The sequence below is a fragment of the Vespa mandarinia genome, chromosome 17 (genome assembly GCF_050613455.1).
Source record: "Vespa mandarinia isolate Hongniang chromosome 17, ASM5061345v1, whole genome shotgun sequence".
NCBI classification, from domain to species: Eukaryota; Metazoa; Arthropoda; class Insecta; order Hymenoptera; family Vespidae; genus Vespa; species Vespa mandarinia.
Window position 1 is genome coordinate 2,650,362 of NC_140826.1, and position 7,139 is coordinate 2,657,500.

Consider the following 7,139-nt stretch of genomic DNA (forward strand, 5'->3'; position numbering starts at 1 on the left):
AAAAATGGAAAGAAAGAAAAATGCGATCTATGGGATTGGATGTATGCATGCATGCATGGATGGTTGGATGGATGGTTGGATGGATGGGTGGATAGATGGGGGAAGGAGGGAGGGAGAAAAAAAAATATAAAAGAAAATATTAGTTTGTGAATATGTGGGTGGCTTCGAACCATGACGATGGATCCTCTCCTTTTTACTTCGGTTCAAGCTCCTATTACTATAGTAATCTGAAACCCTAAACTTACGATATCGGAGCCGGCCTCTTGTTGTCAATCGAGAGAGGAAGAGAGTGAGAGAGAGGATGGGATGGGGTGGGATGGAATGGGGGCGGTGGTTACCCAACTATGACACCTTACTACATGCGTGATCGAACGCGTCTAACAGCTGACGTCTTCTTCAACAAAAAAAAAAAAAAAAAAAAAAAACAATATCTCCATTTCATTCGACCACGTTGATTCTTATTATATCGTTTGTTATATTTAACTTTTGTGATTGATCTCATATATAAGATCTCGATCTTTTCTTTTATCTTTTTTTCATATGCTTAAGGAAAAAGAAAAAAAAATATATATATATATATATATATATATGTGTGTGTGTGTATGTGTATGTATAGTTTTTGAGAACAGGTGATATCCATGGAAAAAATTTTTAATTTCTTCGTAACTTAAAAAAAAAAAAAAAAAAAAAAAAACAAAAAAAAAACAAAAAAAAAAACAAAAAAAATGGAGTTTTTATAACTTCCTAGAAAAATTGAAAATATTTACACTCACGATAGACCGTACATCATGATTTTAATCTTTTTTCTCTATTCGTTCGTAAAAAACAAAAAAAAAAAAAAAAAAAAAAAAAAAAATATAATTTTCGAGAACAGCGTAAAAAAAAAAAATTCTGAATTCTTCCGATTCTTCATGAAACGAATTTTGTTCGCACATGAAAATTTCATGGGGTGGAGGTGCAGGAAATGAAAAAAAAAAAAGAAAAAAAAAAAAAAAAAAATTGTTTACAGAAATCTTGGATTCCTTTTAAAACATAGAATGAAAGTTTATCCAGCGGTCATGTTTACTACGTCGTTCAGCTCACTAAAATGCTGCTAATGGTAATTACAACGCATTAAAATTGGATTATGGGGACTTAAGCTCTACCGTATAATGGTACCCCATTCGCAACGGCTCTTAATACGCGATCGCTCGACCAAAACCATCGTACGTAATTCAAGTTACTCGATAGTGTACGCTTATGATCATGCAAATTCTGATAATCGATATTTTATCATCGATTTTATATTCCTATAATAATAATTCCTTTTCGCGTTATTTCAAATAACAATAACAACAACAACAACAACAACAACAACCAATAACAACAAAACTTTATCACTTACTAATAATATACGTTTGACATTTTAGAAAGAAAAATATTTTTCAAATGTTGCATAAATTGAATGTTAATTGTTAATTAAAAAAAAAAAAAAAAAAAAAAAAAGTAACACAAATAAATAAATAAATAAATAAATAAATAAATAAATAAATAAATAAATAAATAAATAAATAAATAAAAATTGCAATTTAGAAACAAACGTAAGATTTTATAAATCGTCCAATTAAATTGGATTATTAAATTGGAATAATTAACGATTGATAAGAGAGGCAAAAAAAAAAAAAAAGAGAAAGTAATATATAGATTACAAATGAATCATTATATCTTTAAATCATTGGACAATAGTAATTGAATCGATTACAAATTAAATTATTATTAATAATAATAATAATAACAATAATAATAATAATAATAATAATAATAATAATAATAATAATAAAAATAATAATAATTATAAAAGAAAAGAAAAGAGATAAACGTAAAGTTTTAAAATGGTCCATCATAAATACGATAATTGAACGAGTTAATTATCGATCATTAATTATCAATCGAATAAATAAACGTAGATATAGGTGTGAGAGGAGTAAATTAGATACATTAAAGTATCTAATCAATAACATTGTTAAAAAAAAAAAAAGTGTAAATAATATTTACTCACGTTTAATCGATATACGCGATATACATATATACATATATGGTGTATCCATCATTTTCAATTAACCTAATCGTTTGAAAATTCACAAGCACATATAAATTGGAATTTCGAAAGATATTTCAAATTAAATCTATGAAGGATCTGAGAGTTATGATTTTATTAAACAAATACTTCTCTCTCTCTCTCTCTCTCTCTCTCACACACACACACACAAACACATACGTATGTACATACGCGCGCGTGCCTGTGTGTGTGTGTGTGTGTATGTACACATATTCAACTTCGAATATAATGTACTCGATCTACGAACGACCAGTCAGAAAATTGAATTCCAAAGGGCCTTCCTACTCGTATGAATGTCGAGATCGAATTGTTTGCATCTATCACGCTTCTCCTAAGCTCGTTATTCGCCTCGAATCAAATATATATGTGTATGTGTGTGTGTGTATGTGTATTTGTGCTTTATAAAAATGTAAAAATGAAAATATAAAAAAAAAGAAAAAAAAAGGAAGAAAGAAGAAAGAGAAGGAAATGAAATACAAAAGTGAAAAACTGAAAAGAGAAATACAAGCAGATTAATTTATATATATATATATATATATATATGTTTATTTATAATAATTTAATTATTATGAAATAATAATTAAAATTTCTAATATATAAAGAAAGGATATATTTTTTTAATTATCACTTATAATGAAATCATAGTTGAAGTAATATAATAAGAAATTAATATGAAAATAATTATACAAGAATGGAAATAATATATATGTATATATTTATATATATTATATATTTTTAGATATATATATATATATATAAAACGAGGATATATAAATAAAAATATAGTATTAAGTCAAATAATAAAGATTATAAAATAATAATATTATATATATATATATATATATATATATATATATACACAAGAATTATAAGAATTGAATATTTGTTTATTGGATTCCATATAAATTGATTTGTATGTGTATTGAATTTTATATGAATTGTTTATATGTGTATTGAATTGTATATGAAATGAATTGAATATGTGTGTATTGAACTGCATACGAATTAAATATATAAGTATTGAACTGCATATGAATTGAATATACAACGTATCGAGAAACTAAAAATAAAATATATATACATATATACATACATATATATATAAATATATATATATATATTATTATTATTATAAATATATCAAACTTAAAGATATATAAATAAATATTTTCAATAAATTTTTTACAAAAAAAAAAAACAGGAAAAAAAACGCACACACACACACACACAATGGTTTCTATCGGAAAAAGTCAGAGTGATTTTGCTTTTTTTAAAAAAATAAAATAAAAAAAAAAAAGTTACACACACATATACACACAAATACACATATTAAACAATGTTAACATATACACACAAATATTTTAATATTCTCGAAATTTACGTACGTACATATTATATATACATACTTGTATACATATATACATACACACACATAGAGAGAGAGAGAGAGAGAGAGAGAGAGAGAGAGAGAGGGAGATGCACATATACATATACGAAAATGCATGCATAGACGAGCAAAAAGTTTCAAAAATAACACCAAAACATTCTTCTTCTCACAAACACAAACGAACGAAACATCATAGTTGGACATAGTCGTTGCATATGGTGATGTCCTCGTCCGTAAAATGCATCTCATGTTTATATGCATTTACCGATGTGCAAACGCACATATGCATGCACGCATACACACATTGTATAAATGCTTACATATATGTACATGCGTGAAACTATTGATGCAACGTCATATATTTATATACATATATATACATACATACATACATACATACATACATATATAGATATACATATATATATATATATATATATATATATATATATATCCTTTAAGAGATACACGTTCTGGATGTTTATGTATCCAATTGGATGATTCTAACCATAAGTATCAAAATCGTGCTACCAAACGAGGCAACGTATCGACGATTTATTACGTGTCGGAAGAAACGATCGATATATAAATCGAAACACAAATTGTTGGTTTACTTATCACCTAAATGTATATACATATATATATATATACTCCTTCAAGTGATTCAAAACTGATATTCCTCGTTAAATCGTTTATTTAAATATTATTATCTCTCGTTTTGATAAATAAAATAAAATAAAAAAAAAAAAAAAAAAAAAAAAACTTTGATACAATATATATATCAATGTGTAATACGATAAATTAAAATAATCGATTGTATGTAAAAATTTTTCCTATGAACAGATCAAATCGATGCAATATTTATTAATAATATTTATTAATAATATCGTTGAAAATATTCGCTTCAATTTTTATAACGAATAAAATTCGTATCAATGATTATATAAAAATTATTTTTATGGATATTAAATTAATCGAACATATTTATTAAATAATAAACGTTTAAATATTACCTTATTAATGTGATTTAATCATTTTTATATCAATAGTGATTAGTTTATTAATATTTAACAAGATTAAATGAAATCGAACGATTGTCAACTATATTTGTAAACAAAAAAAGAAAAAAAAAAAAAATCACAATATTATACTATACATTTTTTATTACATACATATTCTTCATTAGATTATACTTCATTTATTTCTCATTATATCGCACAATATCACAATTGTTGTCATCGTAATAAAAAAAAAAAAATTATATACATATATATAAAAAAAAAAAAAAAAAAAAAGGAAAAAAGAAAAAAGAATCTTCAGACATTTTCAAGATGTATAATAATCTTCGACTCATTAATGGATCTCCATTTCTCATGAAATTGTTCTCGCTCATGGGATTGGGAATATAACGCCATATCGTGGACGTGTAGCAAATACATGAATAGGGGCTGGGGGTGGGGGGAGATGGGAGAACGACGGACTTGTCATGGGATGAGGGAATGTCGAAATCAAGGTGGCGTTGGATTCGAATATTCCATAGAGGGTACATAACAAGGGGATGCATGCAGACATCTTCGCCTACTTATGTATATATATATATATATATATATGTGTGTGTGTATATGCGTGTGTGCGTGTATATGTATTTAGAAAGGGAATGAATTATCATCGGTAATTTATGCACCGGAGAAATTTCCGCAATGCGGTTTCAACGTCCTACGAAGTTGCATCGTCGATGCATCACGTGTTATTCTCTCTCTCTCTCTCTCTCTCTCTCTCTCTCTCTCTCTCTCTCTATATATATATATATATATATATATATATATATATATATATATGCATATGTATCTCTGTATCTTTCTTTTGAATATCTAAGATCTATACGTGTGTCTCTTTTATAACATAGATTATAATTTGTTATTATTTGATAAATATTCTGATATATATATTTCTTAATAAATTTTGAAATTTTATTAAGAAATTATTTAAGAAAGTATTTTTTACAAATTTCTCATCAGCACGTTCGTCAAGATTTTATCCAAAATTTTATAAATAATTTCTAAAAAATTAATTGTGATACATATATATACATATATATCCATTGATAGGTACGTTTCGAAATATTCGATTAGAATCAAATTAATCAAATTATTTCTTAATTGATTGATATAATGAAGGAATTAAAAAATTCGTTTCTAATTTTAATCGTAAAATTTTTGTCCTTCTCTTAAAAAAAAAAAAAAAAAAAAAAAAGAAAAATGAAAAAAAAACGAATTATTCGTATTTCATCGACACTTGAAAAACTTTCTTATCTATTGTGTTTATAGTTACAAAAAAATTAAAGAAAAAAAAAAAAAAAAAAAAAAAAAATTAAAAAAAAAATAAGAAAAAACACTAGACTTATAGCTTTACTATCTGGTATAAAGAAAAAAAAAAATCGATTTTTATAATCACTTAAGAATTTTTAACACATCCTATAGTACAAACAATAGCATTTAATAATATACATTAATATATTTATATATGTGCATTTGTATGTTACGACGAATGAGAATTATTCTACACTGAAAATAAAATATTTTGCGATTGTAGCAAACCAATGTATCAGTTTGTTGCTGTTGTCGTTGCAGTTGCAGTTGCAGTTGCCAGGATCCTACAAGTGGTTGACCCTGGCCGCGACAGAGCGACTAAATGCACAGAAGTGAATTGAATGAGAGAAAAGGAGGAAAAAAAAAAAGAGAGAGAGAGAGAGAGAGAGAGAGAGAGAGAGAGAGAGAGAGAGAGAGAGAAAGGTAGAATAAAAAGAGAAACGAGACTAAGTAGTTCCATCGAGTATACTCCTTGGAATTTCTTTCAGAAAATTATGAGAAAGTAACTTCCTGCGATTATCGAAGATTTCAACGCGGCTTATATTTTCAATAAATTAAAAAGAAAAAAAAAAAAAAAAGAAAAAAGAAAAAAGAAAAAAAAAAGAAAAGAAAGGGAGAACAAAAAAATAATATAAATATATTCACTTGACATTTCAATATTTATAATATTCATTATAATAAATCTTAATTGTTAATTATAATATCGCAAAAATTCAATTGTCTCATATATTAAAATAACATAGTTACATTAGATCTACTTTTAATAATTATTTCTTATAATATTTATTATAATAATAATTTTCTATATTTTATTATATTTATAATTATTTTTTATCCTATAAAACACACACACACATATATATATATATATCCGTAAGTATATATAAAATATTAAACAATGTTCTATACAATCGAATATTATATCGCAAAAATATAATTATCATATGTTAATCAATTAAATTATTAAATTAAGAAGAAGAGGTATAAAATCTAATCACCGATATACTACATATAAATAATAATATCTATTTATTTATTTATTTTAAAATAATAAAAAGAAGAAGGAAACAATAAGACAAGATATTTTTTTCTTAATATTAGTCCCATAAAGGATGTTTCCAATTGTTAATAAATCTTCATTATTAAAATAGGATTATGTTTTGTCAAAAAAATGTCGGTCAAGAGTATTATTATCCTTGGATTTATTGCTGGCGTAAAACCATTATAAAATCATGAGTGATCGACAGCCTTAACATTACGACGCATTCCAGGTATGTGCCTTTTA